This window comes from Aquila chrysaetos, chromosome 24 (genome assembly GCF_900496995.4).
Source record: "Aquila chrysaetos chrysaetos chromosome 24, bAquChr1.4, whole genome shotgun sequence".
Lineage (NCBI taxonomy): Eukaryota > Metazoa > Chordata > Aves > Accipitriformes > Accipitridae > Aquila > Aquila chrysaetos.
In genome coordinates, this window is record NC_044027.1 from 10,864,032 (window position 1) to 10,881,112 (window position 17,081).

Here is a 17,081-nt window from a genome sequence, read left to right on the forward strand (position 1 = left end):
GCACAATCCCTGGCACCCACAGCGCGTAATGATGTGCCATGAGCCACCTCTTGCTGAAGTGCCAGGACACAGCTATTCAGCAAGTCTGGAAGCTGAGGGCAGCCCTCCCACGCCGGGATGGCTGTGGCTCCCCAGCTGGCCCAACGCTGGCACTTGGGGTCCAAAATTCACCTCCACACTGGGGCATGGTCATTTCCACCATCTTTGCAAAAAACTTTCAGAAGTGGTTAGACAGCTCTGTGTGTTTCAAGGCTGCTGAGCACTTGGTCTCAAAGGATTTTTACTGAGCTCCCGTGGAGAAGACTGTCTGAAAGAATAGAATAAAGTGCTGTCGTGTATGTATGTCTCTAGCATCTCTGTAGCAGCATGTCCAATTGAAGGGTTTCCAGGAAAACTCAGTGAGGATTACTAGTGGTGTGGAGAATGCAAGCAGCATAAGGCATAAACACAGATGAAGTGTGTGCCTAAAAGATTATTAAAGGCTTCTTTGAGAGCTGCTTACTGTTACTACGTAAAATGCCCTCGAGAGGAGGAAAAGGACAGAGCACTGACCTACAGCTTAAAAATGTGCATTCTGCACTGGCCAGTAGCTTTGCTTGTCTGGGCTTTGAATTTACAATAGGAAAATATGGGCTATGATACTGGGCTTCTTAGTTGTGAGGATTTAATCAGAAATTGTTATCACTATTATTGCTAGTATTCCTATTGTTATTATTGTTGTTATTATTATTAAAGTAGACTTCTTCAGTAACAGGCATTTCTTAAATGCTAATAATGTTTTCACCTGTAATATCAATGTTGTTTACATTAATCTCTGTACTGTCTAGGGTTGCAGCTGTAGCGTGGAAATACTTTCTAAGTCTTCCCAGGTCATGTAACACAAAATTTATGCTGTCTACCATAATGACTGGGGAGAAGGGAACCAACACACCTTTTTTGAGAGGACTTTTTTTTTTTTTTTTTTTTTTGTACCGTTGTTTCACGTTATTGGGAAACCAGCCATGTTAACATGATGTAACGTGATACTGCTCCTTGGTGCTAATGCAGTGACACTCATCTGGAATGGTTCTTATGTAGCATTTTTAGTTGCTTTTGGAAATTATGCTTGATTCCTGTCAGTGAAATAGGTGCTGAAATACTGTTAAAAATCTAGCTGCCACACAATGGTCTCTGCCTCAATGCTCAGCTTTGAAAAATTCATATGTCACCTCTCAGGTCCATTGCAAGACCACTTGAATGGAGGTTGTTTCATGCTGTGCACACAAATTATGCAGCACCAAAGGGTTATACCACGATCGGTGCAATTATAATGTGAAAATAACAAAATGCGCCAGGAAGGAGGATTGTCTAGGACAGAGGGGTGGTAGTAACTGAAAGGAAACTTGGCCTGGCAATGCTAAGGGAAATTTCTTGCAACTAAAGATCAATTAGCTCATGGGTCTCTTCTACTGGTGTGATGGAAACCCCATCACTGGAGTTAATAGACAAATCTGCCTAGTCTCAGGCAGGCCACTTGCTGCCTTTGCCATGTGCTGGAATGATCAGCTCATCTGGCACTCAATTGAAAAACATGAAATGGCAGGAAAACGAACACCATAGACTGAGGCACAGCACAGCCTGCTGTTACATAGTTCGGAGAGCTAAACGAGATTAGTGTAAAGAAGGTGAGATGCAAAACTTCAAGCCCAGGGCGCATCCATCCCTTGACACTGCACTTTGAGCCATGTCAGATCTGACCAGAATATTTCTGATAAAAATATTTTTCCTCTGGAAGGAAATTTTGCTTGAACTGAAAACTCTTGGAGGAATGGCACTGCCTTTGTCAAGAATAATCATCCATAGGTTTCATTTCAATGATGCTTGTTTGTCCCGTTTCAACTTAATTTGACTTAATTTCAAACTATTCTAATCAAGTTTTTTTTCTCTGTCTTCGTCAAAATTATAAAGAAGTACCTCGACTCTTCTGAAGTTAAATCTTCGACAAATTAATAAATTCTATTCAGGAAAAAGTTTTCAGCTTTTCTTTCTGTACTGGAAGAAAACAAAGTGAAACTTCTGAACACTGCCCACACAAAGGAAATTCCAAGTATCGTCTCAGTTTAGCAGTGACAAAATAAAACTATGGCTGTCATAGCATGAGACTGTTCCCATGAGAAAAAGAGTGGCTTTTGTAATACAAACAGTATTTTGTGCACAATATGCACAAGCACATTTCCAGAGTTGTCTACTATGCCTTGATTTCACTGGTCAGAAACAGTTGTATTATTTTCCTGTGCAGTATCTTTATTTATCTTATTTATTTCAAAAAGGGATGTGCTAAAAATAGAAGCAGAATTTTAAGTTGTTTCATGATAAATTTGGTATGAATATGGTGCAATCAGCAGAATGTTTGAGATGAACCCAGTGGTACAGTTCTGTCTACGTTGCTGTTCTTTCTATGGATCTTAGTTCATATTTGTCATTCTGAGCTATTCCAGATGTCCTCTGAGGTTACCAGAGGGAGCTGGATTAGACCCCAGTGAACACCTTAACTTCTAATCATTAACCACTTCTCATCTGGCTTTCCATTTGCTTCTTCCAGAAAAGCCTAGATTAGAAATGACTAAATGCAGAAATGTGAAAGCTTGGGTCTGGGATCAGGCTTAAGGCATTCTTCACACACGTCAGATTTTGCAGAGGTAGATTGCTTTACCTTTTGTTACTTCCCCCTTACCATTTCAAGCAGATCTGCTCTCCTTGGCAAGCTATAACAGCACAAAGGCTCCTCCAGTATATGTTTGCAGCAAACAAAGCTGGGGACAACCTCCTGACCTGAGGTCTGCACTCTGAGAGCCACACAACTTGCTCTCCCAGTGCCTCTGATACCAACAGGAGTTGGTCTTTGTGTAGTGGTCCTCAACAGGGCTTTTGCTGAGAAATCTAAGAGACAAAACTGTCTTTTTCTGCTTGTATGTGGTATTGACTCCCTTCTTTCACTGCTGGCAGCCTGTGCTGCTCCTAAGGGAGCCCAGGAGTGCCAAGACCTCTTGGTTGCAGTCTTGCGTTGAAGCAAGTCACATCTGGTCACTCCGGCGTTGAGACCATTTGAGGCTTTGGTTTGGTGTTTCAAGTCAGCATCACAGCACCCTTCAACTGTCTCTGTACAGGTGCCATGAGTTCACGTCAACACTCCTCCCCCACCATTCAGCACCGTCTGAAGGGTGGGTTATGTCTGAGCTGAATCAGAAACTTTAGTGCTTCAGAAATGTCCCTGTGGTCACTTTGAGCAACTTGAACTTTACAGGGAGGACACTTCATGACAGCCACCCGTTGCACATTTCCTGAAGGGAACACTCTGGGGAAAAAGCTGATGAGCACAGGGCGCTAGGACTTCATCTGGCCCCTAGTGAGGACGTGGTCCATGGTTAACATGTATCAGAGAATTGGTTAAGTCAGAAAATGTTTAAGAAAAATTGAAATTTTATTTTTTCTTTTGGTTGAAAGACTACATTCAGTTTGCTTACTTTGCTGATGGAGCAGAGCCTAGGAAGGAGGGGCAACCCTGTTTAATTCATAAAAGGTCTTCAGCCATGATGGAAAAATTCCCGAGGAGGAGAGGAAAGTTCCAGAAATATGGGAAAGCTTTATGTTCTTTCACTATTATTCACCTTTCCAGTGAAAAAATACCTGCTTCCATCTCTACATACGGTTTGTGCAAAGATGCAGCAGGGAAAAAAAAAAAAGAAAATAGTAAAAATCTGGAAGTCCACGCACGTGACCACATGGGATGAAAGTCCTGTGGCTTGCCTCAACACACCCTCTGCGAAGTGTTTCCTCCCCTCCACCATGTCTGGGGGTGGCCGAAAAGGCCACCTCCATGCAGAGAAACTGCTCTGCATCTCCTTGACAAACATGGCACCGAGGAATGATGTGGGTGTTGCAGCTGCAGGGAGCTTCGTAGCTGCCAAAGGAAAAAGGGATTTAAAATAAACTTCTTTCCACATACCTGTACTTGAAAGGGATGCAGTGAGAGATAACGTTCTCCATAATCCCAGCAGGGTGACACTGTTCATTTGGCCCAGGGAGGGGAAAACACCAATATCCAGGGAAGAGGAATTCAGACTTATGCTCCGTGGGCAGGTGGCAGTGTCACCCGGTTTGTGGTAATGCCAGTAAAGTATGAGCGCCTGATCCCAATCCAGTGAAATAAGTGGAGGGTGTTCTACAGCTTTTGATGAAGATTTGACTCAGGCCTCTTTACACGAAATTAGGTGTGGATGACAAGACATTTTCTTTATATCTTCATAAAAGTCAGGAGGAGAGTGGCCAGCAGACCAAGGGGTGTTGTTAGACCCCCCCATTTGGTGAGAGAGACACTGTATCTGGAAAATGGTGTCCATTTTTGGCTCAGGAGAATAGAATAGAATAGAATAGAATAGAATAGAATAGAATAGAATAGAATAGAATATTTTAGGGGAATATTGGAAGGGACCTACAAGGATCATCTAGTCCAACGGCCTGACCACTTCAGGACTGACCAAAAGTTAAAACAAATTGGTAAGGGCATTGCCTCTTAAACACTGACAGGCATGGGGCATCAATTACCTCTCTAGGAAGCCTGTTCCAGTGTTTGACCACACCCTCTGTTAAGAAATGCTTCCTAATGTCAAGTCTAAATCTCCCCCAACACAGCTTTGAACCATTCCCACGTGTTCTATCACTGCATACCAGGGAGAATACAACACCACCTCCCTCTCCACTTCCTATGGGGACTACGAAGAGGCTCAGGGTCCTAAGCAGCACGACCTGCGAGGAGAGGTTAAGGAAGCTGGTCTGGTTTAGTTCGGCAAAGGGAAGCCAAAAAGCCTTGGTAATGCCAGATAATATATCCAGGGGCTATTCATAGCCATCAACTGCATTTTAGGAAATTGATGATGGATGTTAAGATGACCTTTTTAGCTCAGTGGGTGATACAGCACAGCAATAGGCCATGGGAGAGGTGCCTGAATCACTTCCCTGGGAAGCTGACAAGACTTGGCCAGAGAAAGCCATGGCCAACATGACACAGTGTCAGTGGCAGTCACGCTTTGAGCAGGAGCGTGGGCTAGAGATCCCCAAAGATCTGGTTCAGCCAGTATACAGATACATATATAACTCTTTCAGCCAAGGACTCAGATTAATTAAAGAGGAGAATGTTATTAATAATCACTTAAATAGCATTGTTGTAGTACCAAGTTGCTCATGTCTCAGATATTGTGCAAAGTGAAAAACAATCCTTGGTTGTGTAGCCAAATTCCTGCTATTTCCTAAGCTAACTTCCTCCAGCTTTGCTTAGCTTAACTGTGAGAAGTGACCAGCAAAACAACACTTTTTCAACACATAGTTCTGTTTATTGATTTGTGATGGGTCCAGTTAGCACTGCGTAAAAGTTTATATACCAGATAATTTGCTTTATCTGAGATTTTCTGGGGAGATGTTTTGGTGTCTTTGAGATAAAGCTGCAATGATAATGATTGCTCAGTGTAAGAGGAGAGATGGCCACATGCCATTAAGAGAGAGCGAGGATGAGAATGAAGCAATACTGGTCGGCAGGGTAGGCAGCAACACGCAACTTTATATACGTCATTGTTTCATTTTTCTAATTCTGAAATGACGACCATAAGCGGAGATGGAGAAAGCAGAAGGAAGAGTAACAGCAGCTGCCGTGAGTCACCAGAAACATGGGTTTAGTGGAGCCCTGCCTGCACAGCTAGCAGACCTGCAGAGACCCATTGCTACATGCAGAGGACCTCCAGAGACCAAGTGAGGTTTCTCTGCCTTTGGTAGTGTGTTTTGGGCAGAGCTGCTGAGAAGGCAGGGGGTACCTCAACCTCCTTTTTGACCTCTTTTGGATCAAGGGAGATATTCACCGTCTGGATACTGAGCTACATGTAGAGCACACTCAGCCTTCCCCAGGGATGGTACAGGTCCAGGGAGGCGGGAGGATTCACCTAACATGCGGATGGTGTGATGGCAATTGGACTTCCCTGCCGTAGGAGCCCACATACCAGATATGGCTGGCAGCAGCCCAGGCACATGAGAAGGACCTGGAAGGATCCCAGGAAAGATGTGGGAATGACTTGTCAGCAACAGCACAGTGGAGCTGTAGGAGAGGGGCATTCTCTGGGGCAGGGGAAGCCCAGTCCTTCCCACAGTGCATCCAGATCTATGGTTGCCCGCAAAGCAAGGTCGCTTCAGCAGGAAAGCAAGCGTGGAAAAGGCTGGCCATTTTTTGCAGCTCAGCAGGGGCACTAGGGTCAGGTGAGGCAGCAAAACCATGTCTCCAGGGGTGAAATACCCTTTTGCTTTCTCCCCCTCCTTTTTGGTGGGTGCAGTGTGAGGGCATGCTGAGCTATGTCACACTGCTTAGGATGGACCTGGACCCAAGGGCTGTACCAAATAACTTAAACTATGTTCAGCCTTTCTTTTCTTAAAGTTTTTCTCCCCAAAGCCAATCTTCCCTTCCTGCCAAAACCAGGCTAATTGTTTGCTGGATTGGCCCAAGTCCTGGAGTCATTCAGATCCCTGGCAAGAACCCATTCATTTTGCAATGTCTGGTAGTGCCTGGTCAAATGTCATCTTTCTGATTAGAGACACCCACATCTGTGTGTTGCAGTAAGAGACCAAGAGCAGTAGAAAGCATGTACAGGGCTCTTTAATGTGCACAGTGCAGATTTAGGCACAAATGAAAGAAACTATGATGGGAAATGCAATAGGACCTTGAGGTCTTGCACTGATGTTAATGAAAATATTAACGTAAAGCAATGTCAAGTGGGTTGTTGGCTATTCCTCTACATCTTTGATTAAAGTTAAAATTCTTCTTTATTTAATATTTCAAGCCCTTTGAAAAGAGGAGGAGCTGCTTCAGGGCACTGTGGTTGTGGTGGAAGGCAGCAGAAGTTAGATGCTGCACCTCACAGGCATGTCTAAACACATGTGAAATGGTAATGAGCAAGATCAGCACAGTGAAGACGTCACTGTGCAGTTAGGAGATTATGTAAGTTGATCTGTTTGATCCTGAGCAAGAAGCCAGGCATAAAAGGGGAGTGTGGAAAATGTAAGGCAAATTGTTTTAGCTCCTGGGCTTGTGATCTTCCCCCTGGGGCTTCTCACCCCCCTTTCTTTGTAACAGAGCTGCTTGCTCAGTTTCCGAAGAAAGTGGCAAAGGTGGTATCATTGCCTCTTCCGTCACAGAATAAAGCCTGAAGAAGAGTGAACACATTTAACCAACCTATTAGCAGACTGAATAGCAATTGCTGGCTCATGTCTCATACGATACATTCATTTTCTAGTCACTTTTTCTTTAAGCGGAGTAGTACTTGGTAATGTCAAATGTTACTATAGGGTTCTTCATTGCCTGCATTCAAACCCATCTGCCACTTGCACAAAACTTGGTCATAGGCCTCTTTCCATCACCGAGATGATCAGAGAATTTGGACAGATTCACAGGATCCTTTCCTGTATGGTGTGCAGGTTGCCACGAAAGCCTTGCTGTTGAATTGTGGTAGGCTCCAACCACTTCGATGCCTGATAAAATGTCTATAAAATCACTGCTCAGTGGTCTGCCTTGAGTGATTTCCTCCCATTCCTCACCCAAATGATTTGCTGTATGAATCAGAGCCTGGGTTTTTTGTTGGTTTATCTGGAAGCCTACAGAGTCTTTTTCAGAGCCTTGCATTGGTAAGTAAAGATTTGCCACTTAATCTTGTGGCTCCATTTGACCCACTGCATCTGTCAGCGTGGACAGGGGACGGGGTGCAAAAAGCTCTTTCCTTGCCACTGTGGAGAACCACAACAGTGATAGGAGAAATGCCAGCGGTCCCAAAGAAATTCCCTGGGCGGTGGCATCTGGCTCATCAGGGGAAGGGAAAGGCACAGTTCTAGGGGTTTTCCCCTCCTCACCATGGCCTTGGTATGTCCAGGCCTGGCTGTAATGAAAATCAGGCTGTATGACTTCATTAGTGCCTTGCCAGAAGCAAACGATGTGCTGAGCTTGTGTAGCAGCAGAGAATGGGCTAGGAAAGTTGCTCTTCCAGATTTGACCGCAGCCTGGGTTGGGATGGCTTCACACGACGCCGTGGCAGCTCTGCTGCTGCGGCACCAGCTCAGCGAGGCTGGGGACTTTGTGTGACGGACTGTAAAAATCCAAACGGTTCTTGGGCTGGGAAACAGTGCTCGATGTCTGGTAACTGTGAAGGAAGGTGTGCTTTTCCTTTTTCGTAATAAAAAGGAAAACCAAAGAGCAAGGAAAGTAATGAGAGTAATGCTTGTAATGAAGCATATGAATAAATGCATAAATGTTGTTTGCAAGGTTTAGGGCATTCAGCAGTTCCAGGGGAAGTTGATGAGAGTGTTTTCAGTGCTTATGATTGCTTAAGACCTGTGACTAATTTTTCTTAATATTTTCTAGAAAATAATTAGAAGAGGATTGAAAGACTTTCCATTATATGATACAGATAATTATTTTCAAGCATAAGGTTAAATTTTTTTTTACCATTCCTTATATCTCCTTATATTGAGCCCTAACTTCTGATACCCTGCTTGTCAAGATTAAATTATTTCAAGTAAACTGAAATATTCTGAATATCAGAAATCATGATTAAATAGCAACACTTGGAACAGAGGAATGGACTGCAATTTAACTTTCAGCCTAAGAAGAACAATAGATATTAGCAGAATTAAACTTCTTTCTTTACAAAACTTTTCCTTATGATTTGTTCCTTGGAAGACATCTCTTTATTTGTGGATGAAGTGCATAATCCAATACATAATGTACAGCTGAAATGTCTCCAAACTATCTTAAGTCTAAGCTGCCATGCTGGATTGGTTCTACTTTCATAGTATAGTATCTGGATCCTGATAAATGATACTGTGGGAACTGCCTTATACCACTTTAGTCCCAGGGTCTGCATCCCACGGCGGTGGTTTGTGCATATGCAATAGAGAAAACTTGCCTTTTAAAGCCTTTTGTGTCTTCTACAAATGCATCTGTCGTTGTTATAAGTTCCTCTGTTGACGTCATTGCCGTAATTTTGGAGGGTCTATCTGATGATGCAGAACTAAAGGAGTGTTAGGTACTTTTTATTGTGGATCAGGAAACATAAACCTCAGGCAGGATATGGGCAAATGTTTTCATAGATGGTAGCTCATTATGTGCAAGTGCTTTTGGAGGATGGTGAGGGCAAGGATGCACCTCAAGCAGGGCTTGTGGAAATGGAGACAGCCTAAAATGGTTGTCCTTGACTTGCCAGAGCTTGGAGAGGATGCATTTACATGCTGAATGTGGATTTTGACTGTATCCTGAGTCCAGCTTTGGTGTCCCTTTGCTGTCGTGTGCCATCAGTGCATGGTCTGAGAAAAAAACAGAAACAAGCAGCAGGATACAATGTGAGATTTGGTAAGGGGTAGGAAGGAAAAGTGAGCCTTAACACGGGCCAGGAAAACATCTGCCTACAGGTGAGCCTGGCCAGCCACACGGCTTGCCTTGTAGCAGCATCACTGGTCCCAGAATCCTTTTTAGGATGGCCCCAGCCTTGCGCCAGGTGTGGGATTTGTCATACCCTGACCCCGCTGCGGGTTTTGTACCACCGGCATCCAACACTGTGACTGCCTGATGCCAGCAGCATGACCAGGACAAACCCTGCCCTCACGTTGGTGTAGGCACAGTCATACTGAGTCAGTGGCAGAGCTGGGAATGAACAGGAATATGATATTTTTAAAAAGCTGCTGTTCAAATGTCAGTCAATTTCTAAGAAAGCTGTACATTCACTGGTTTAGACTTCTTGGAAAACCCCAGCCAAAATCCATCCTGAGCTCTGGCGAGTTAAAAGATTATTCTTTTCAACTTGCAAAACAATTTTCTTCTTTCTTTAACTCCCACAAGAGTTTCTCTTAAGAAGAGGAAGCAGGTGGCTGTGTCCCAGTGCCCTTCTACTAAAGAGTTTCTGTCTGCCTCCATTTTCGAGACAGGGTACCTCTCAGTTGCATGACACTCCCCGAGAAGCCGGAGAGGAAGGTGGCAGAGCCTGTAACTGGCACAAAGCAAATCAGCGTAGGAGAGAAACGTACAGGAGGAAATGGAAAGAGGAAGTACTGGCCCATCAATACCTTGCACTTTCTGCCTTTCTGTGTGGTGAAAGAAAACAGCAATGAAAAGGCCTAACACATTTTCCAGGGCTTGCTTTGTTTTTAAGAGAGGAGTAAGAGCCTGATGTCAAGAGGGCAGTGAGACATAGCTGGAAAATACGTACGTGAGTGAGGGTGAGTACTCTCAGTGCTGCTTAGCTGACTGATGCTGTTCCAGGCACTCTTCCAAGGGGATGATTTGCAAAATTTGGAAGGGACGGGTACCACCTCCTCTGGGGATTTACACAGTGATGGATTTTCCAGAGGACTCCAACAACTACAGACTGTAAGTGCTGAATCTGGGTTGAAGATTGCTCCTGCATGTTGCAAATGGCCTCAAGTTGTGCCAGGGGAGGTTTAGATTGGATATTAGAAAAAATTTCTTTACTGAAAGGGTTGTCAGGCATTGGAACGGGCTACCCAGGGAAGTGGTGGAGTCACCATCCCTGGAGGTGTTCAAAAAACACATAGATGTGGCACTTCAGGACATGGTTTAGTGGGCATGGTGGTGTTGGGTTGACGGTTGGACTCAATGATCTTAAGGTTCTTTTCCAACCTAAATGATTCTATGATTCTAAGTATTTGCAGCTCTCCAGGACTCTCTTCAGAGCTTCTCCCGTCACCTTCAAAACCCCAAACCAAATAACTGAAACCCATTTATTAGCCCTCTGATACAAGGATAAGACAATCTGGTTCCCTTGAGTGAAATCAGTACTAAGCATCCAACTCTTCTGGCAGAGGAGTTGTATCGGGCCATCCTGAGCAGCGGCTCCCAGATTCGGTCTTCAGCACATAGCTCCTTGCATAGTGCTTTGGGGATTTTCAGAAATAACCTGTTATTAGCAAGGAAGCATCTACTCTGCAGCCAAGGAGAGAGAGACCCCAACAGGCTGTTATTAGCCACAATCAATTTCTTGTATTAACTACCAGAAATTTGAGCGGTGGGACTGTGTTGGTGGTGGTAAGAGGAAGCGTAGCATTGGGGATTGGGGCTGTCTGCTGGGGCACTCCTCCATCAGAGGGGACCTGGTGTAAGGCTTTACAGCCACATCCTCCTGCCTCTGGGAAGAGCCAGATCCCCTGGATATTTTGTGTTAGTGGCTTGGTCTTTCTGTGGTTTTGACCAGAAATTCCAGCCTCGTCTTAGCAATTTCTGTTGATATGCATTTCAGTAAAACTGGTACTTTCCAGAGAAAGTGAGAAAAAATTGAGGCTTTGTTGAAAAATTCGTGGCTTGCACTTTCTGGGACATTGGTTTTCCTTGCGGGGCTGAGCCCTGCAAGCTTTGGAGAAAAAAAAAAAAAGTTTATTTCAGTTTCTTTTATGCAATATTCCCTTTTGCCTTTAACATAATCTATTCATTTTCATTCTCTGGTGGGCAACCGCTAATGTAGCGTTGAGAAACAGATCTTTTTCTTCCCCTTTGGAGCCTGTTCTTTCAGAAAAAAAATAGCATTATGAATGATATGAGTTTATGTATTCAGTAATACAGGTCCCCATCAAACAGGGATGCATATTTGATCTGAGTAGGCTAAGAATATTTTAGAATCCTGGAGGATAAATCAACTGTAGCATATGAACTTCTAAAAACTATTAAGGAAAAAACTTCCTTGCTTTTAGAAGCTAGAATTTTTGCTAATGAGCAGGAGTGGATTTGAGTTTTATTTCCTGGATTATGTGTTGTAGTTACTGTTGTTCAATGCATTCATTTTGTCCATTTGACAGGATTTGGGTCATATGGTAAAAACAGATAGTTTCTAAGAAACATTTACGATGTATAAAACCAGATTAGCTGAATTATCTCACAAGTTAAATAGGGGAGTATACAACTTGGCTTTTTTTCACACCGAGTTTCACTGTTTTCTCTTTCATTGTTTAGTTTCCTCTGTGTGCAGTTTAGTTACAGATCCCTGTATTTACCCACTTTCCTTTGTTTTTGTGGGTGGCTAAGATATCAGCAGGAGACAAAACGTGAAATGGAGTGCACATTGAACAAAATCAGCTATGACACCTCAAGTGAGCGACGCGTGAGTCATTTCTGCTTTGGGAACACAATAAGGAAAACCAAGCAACAGTGTGTCTGATATAAAGGGCATAAATTAAAAAACAGCAAAAAGACCGATTTTTTCCACCTCACATTTCTGAATAATTAGTCTGTGGTTATTGCACTTCAGGAAGTATGTGAGTTACAAGATTTTAATGTGACCTTTAAGAGTGATGGGGTATTGATACACATACAGCATGCTAAGAATAACTGAAAAATCCCATGTCAGAGGTCTGGGTGATCTCCAGCAGTTGCTGGTGGGACGGCATGGTACATGGGGACACGGTCTTGCCCTTTTACCTGGCGTAGCCGTGCTGGCTTCTGCGGATGCCAGGATAGCGGCTCTTGGTTTTAACTCAGGCCAGCAAGTTTTGCTTTCCTCTGCAATACATAAACTGGCTTTACTTCACCTTTTAAAAGGATCAGTCTTCTAGCTGGCAGTGCTGCTAATGAAGTATATCCTTGACAATTAATAACATCCTAGTGAATCTGCTACAATAAATCATATTTTTGTTTCATTACAGTCCTACTGGTGGTAAATCTCAGACTTCAGTAAACCAAAAAAAATTACCTTTTGAATTGTACACGGCATGTACCTCATGGGGTAGATTATTTATAAAGCTATTTTTGAATTTCTTTATCTTTTATAATAAGGAAGTGACTTTGTCTTACCTGCACAGAATTTAATATAAGAGGACTTGTAGAATGAGTCATCTATTGTGTTTTCTTATGCAAACTTAGAGTTGCTATGGTTTTCTTTATTAGTTTTATTTAAAATTTGAAAAAAAAAAAACAGCTCAAGAATTTTTTTGATCTTTGGCTCTTCAATTCCTGTTATCCTTTGAGTGACTTGATGTAATACCTAAACAAAATGCATGCTGAAGTCCTTGTTGCTTACTGAGTTTTACAACCTTTAGATTAAATTGAAGTTATTTGGCGCTTAAAAACCCCCTAATCTGTATCATAATGAAGGATCAAATTCTAAGGAAAATCTCAAGTGAATCGTTAAAAATATTGACACTAGAGTAACGTACATTCCTGAATTGTTCATTTAATGCCATGAGCCGGGATTACTTAGGCAACTAAACTCATGCACTGTATCTGTTCCTGCTTAAAAACACTCAAGTATTTAAGTGGCCACATATTTTTAGAGCCTCTTGGTTGCAATTAAACACCTGCTTGAAGTGAGGTCTACACTGAAGTGTTTCTCTGAGTCAGACCAAAAGTACTGAGCACTTCCCAAGTCTGAATTCCAAAACTTTAATTAGCATTCAACTAAAATGTTTAAATCATTAAATCTTCATACAGACGTTTTATTCTCATCTGAGAAAAACAAAAACCTGCCAAGCACTGAAAAATCCTGCTAACTTTCTGCAGACTTCTCTGCATCTGTGAAATGCAGAGCTCTTACATTTTCAGGGCCAGATCTCCCTCTCATCACCGTCCAAGAGCACTGTGATATTTTCAGTTGTCTTTACTCAGATGCCACTGACTCAAGACGAGCACAGAGTCAGACCCAGCGTCTTGCTCCAGTAATCGCTGCACAACCCCATCCCACTGCTGCAAGTATGAACTGTGCATCAGGGGACCAGCCAACCAGCCCCCATTCGCTCTAAGCCATATTTCAAGCTCACAACATATTTCAACCAGCCCAAATTTCAGAAGCCCTTCCCTAGCCTTAGGACCTTAGTTAGTAAAAGGCCAAGTGGCCCCATGCGTGAATGTTACTACAGGGGTCCATGCACCTGGAGAGGGGCAGATGCGCGCTGCAGCCCCCTGCCCTGCCGAAGGGCTGCTGTGGGCCAGCATCAGGTGAACTCACCCGTAAGGAATAGGTTTGGGTTTGGCTAGGCTGCAGGATCAGGTCTGGAGACGTGCTCTGTGATGTATCTGAAGATGATTAAAGACACGCTCACCACTGTCTTATGAATCAGATGTGTTTATTCAGGAAAACACCCATGCCCCAAATATTTAAACTGCAATAATTAACATAGAACAATTTCATTTTACATGATATAATTATTTTGACATTTCAAATGTGTCTATTGCTAAAGCCCCCAATGAACTGTCTCACAACACAGTCGGGTTTATACATGAAAAAAATACCCTTTACATATAAAGGCTCTGCTATACTGCACACAATTCTGCTTGCCAGAGGCAAAAGTTCTGCTCTTCTACCACTGTCAAGCTTAAGGAACTTGGTTGAAGCCCCTGGAATTACATTCCTATAAAGTATTAAAAAATTGCATAAAATTCTCATTTTTAAACATTAAACTTATTCTTCCTCTAAAGCATAAGCTTTAGAAATACCTATTTTCAGATTGTTGCATATACCAATATTCACTCACATCCTTGAAGTTAGAGCTTTCTGTAGAGCTCATTTAACTGTTAAAACAGGTGGGGTTTTTTTTCCCCAATTCTTCACACTTGTTTGGTTTCCTTCCTTTTTTCCCCTTTACTTTATATTTTATTTGCTTTTTCCCATCCTTTTTTATGCGGAAGTAGAGACTGAAAAATAGAAGCAAAGAGAGGAAGAAGCAGAATAATAGAAAAACAATAGAAAAAATAGAAATATGTAAACTGAAGAAATGAAAAAAATTTCAAATATTTGCTAAACAGTTTTAGATGAGAAAACAGTCACTTCAAAACCTAAGTACTGACTTGGTGCTTAATTCCAGAATGTTGCTCTCCTTCCATCAGTTATGGACAACTCCAAGCAATAGGTGCTGGTGGGAATGAAAATAACCTAAGCAGGCAAATCTTATTCTTTTGTGTCCATATATCTAACAACTTGCTCAGTTGGCATCTGTGTTTTACCTTACAGATGTATTCTGCTGGAGAGCTGTGGGCTTTCCATGAGGCTCACACAGCCTCAAAGCACAGCAGCACTCTGTGGGAAGCTGAAGAAAGTGTCCATAAATTATCAGTAGGAAGTGTCCATAAATTATATATCCACAGATTAAAAAATCTTTGATTTATGTTGAATTGAATGAAGCTGTTGAGACTGAGGACCAGGTGACGGAACTGAGTAAAGACTCACTCAGCGGTTGAGGATGTCTTATTTAGGCAGCTATTTTGGGTGCTCTGACTCACCCCCTGCTTCATGCTGGCTATAGAGGGAAACAGGGATCCTAAATTTAGATACTGTGGACATGACTGAATGGAAATGGTGTGCCAATACTGCAGGATATGGTATCTCAGGAAAAACTGATGATGTCACCTATGGTGTAAAACATCCTCATTTTACAACAGAGGAAGGTGGCTGCTGCCCGCAGCGAGCCCTCTGCAGCCCAGAGGGGATGCTGAGCGTGGAGGGGTCGAAGGCTCTGGGGGCTCTCCGCCTTCACTCTCCTTGGAAGCACCAGCATTTCAGAATGTGCCGTGCTGTCCTTCTTTGGTCTCTATCCTCCTCCACCCCAAATCTTCGGGCTCCTGGGATCAGTACTTAAAAAAGGAATCAGGAATTTAAATCACTTTAGCTGAGCTCCCCTGGGGGGGTGGGGCACTGCTGCAGAATGCACTCTTCCAAAACATTTTTCCAAGACTCTGTATCCTCACAGTCCATCATACTTTCTTGAAATTGAGCCTATTATAACCACAAAAAAGGCGAGGCTGGAAGAGGTTTTGAGGTCACTGAGTGCAGCTCGGGCTGTCACAAGTGTTGCTCATCAGAATTTGCATTTTCACAGTTATTCCTCCTCCAGAAGCTGCCTTTGCTTTGAGGTTTCCCTTGCTATCTGCACCAAATACAAGTTGTATCACTTCCATTTTTTAAAGTCCTGTCAGCATGGGTCAGTTAGAGGTCTCAGAAAGCAAAGGCTTCTTATTGATTTTGCTTTTTCATTGGTTATTTGAGTTGAGTGGTCCCTTTCTTACTTTAACTGCAGGATAGCATGCTTGAAAACAAATAGAGCTGCTTGTAATTTTTGTAAGAGCATGAGCAAGTGGCTGAGGCTTTTGCAGAATGCTGTTTGCTCTCCAGAGAAATCTGGGTGCATAAGAGGGGTGCAGGAGTGCAGAAGATCAGTGCACTATTGATCCAAGTGGGATCATAGGACTGCCGTGCATTTTTAGGTAGCACACGGCCCCTGGCTGGCCCATGGCACAGTAAAGGATTTCTCTCTAAGTGACTATCACATTTCCTCCCTCTGGGAAGTGCTGAAGAAAAGAAAATGAAACAAAACCAGAAGCGAAGTGAATGCAAAACTCCCAAGCCCCTCAGTAAGCACTTGTGTAGCCTAAATAATGAATCCCCGTCAGATAAGCTGTGACCTAATTTTCAGATCTGGGCTTTGAGGAGTTTGGGTTCAGGCCAATTTCACGGGAGGTAAAGTCTACTTGCAATCCTGGATTCAAAGTCTTCACAGCCTTGGTGAAGTTGAGATCCAACTCTGTAATCTCTGATATTAAACTTGATCTGATTTTGGTTTACTGCCCCCGGGTGAGCTTGGATGGAAGTGTATTGCATTGACTTGACTTCTATTTAAGTCCCTATTAAAATTTTCTATAGCTATTAACAACAGCCAGAATTAAACCAATAACACGCCTTTTTTCCTATCAACCAAGATTACGAATAAAGGCATTTATTAACTCCCATAGATGCTCCTCAGCTAAGCAGAAAGCAGTTTAAGAGTTCAACTTTTTCGGTGTCTGAGAAGGGCCAAGAAACCTCAACAGAGCAGACTTGCTTGTGAGATTGCTGATGCTTCCTGTTTCTGGTCAAGTTAGCAACAGAGCATATGCACAGAAAGCCACACGTTTGCCACATCTGAGAACAAGGGGAAGAATTTTCAAAATTTCTCCGTGACTTCACTGCTTTCAGTAGTCCCCCCCCTTTCTCATGGATTGAGCCCTATGGTGGGGAACCAGAGCAGGGTCTGTAGGTCCGAGGTGC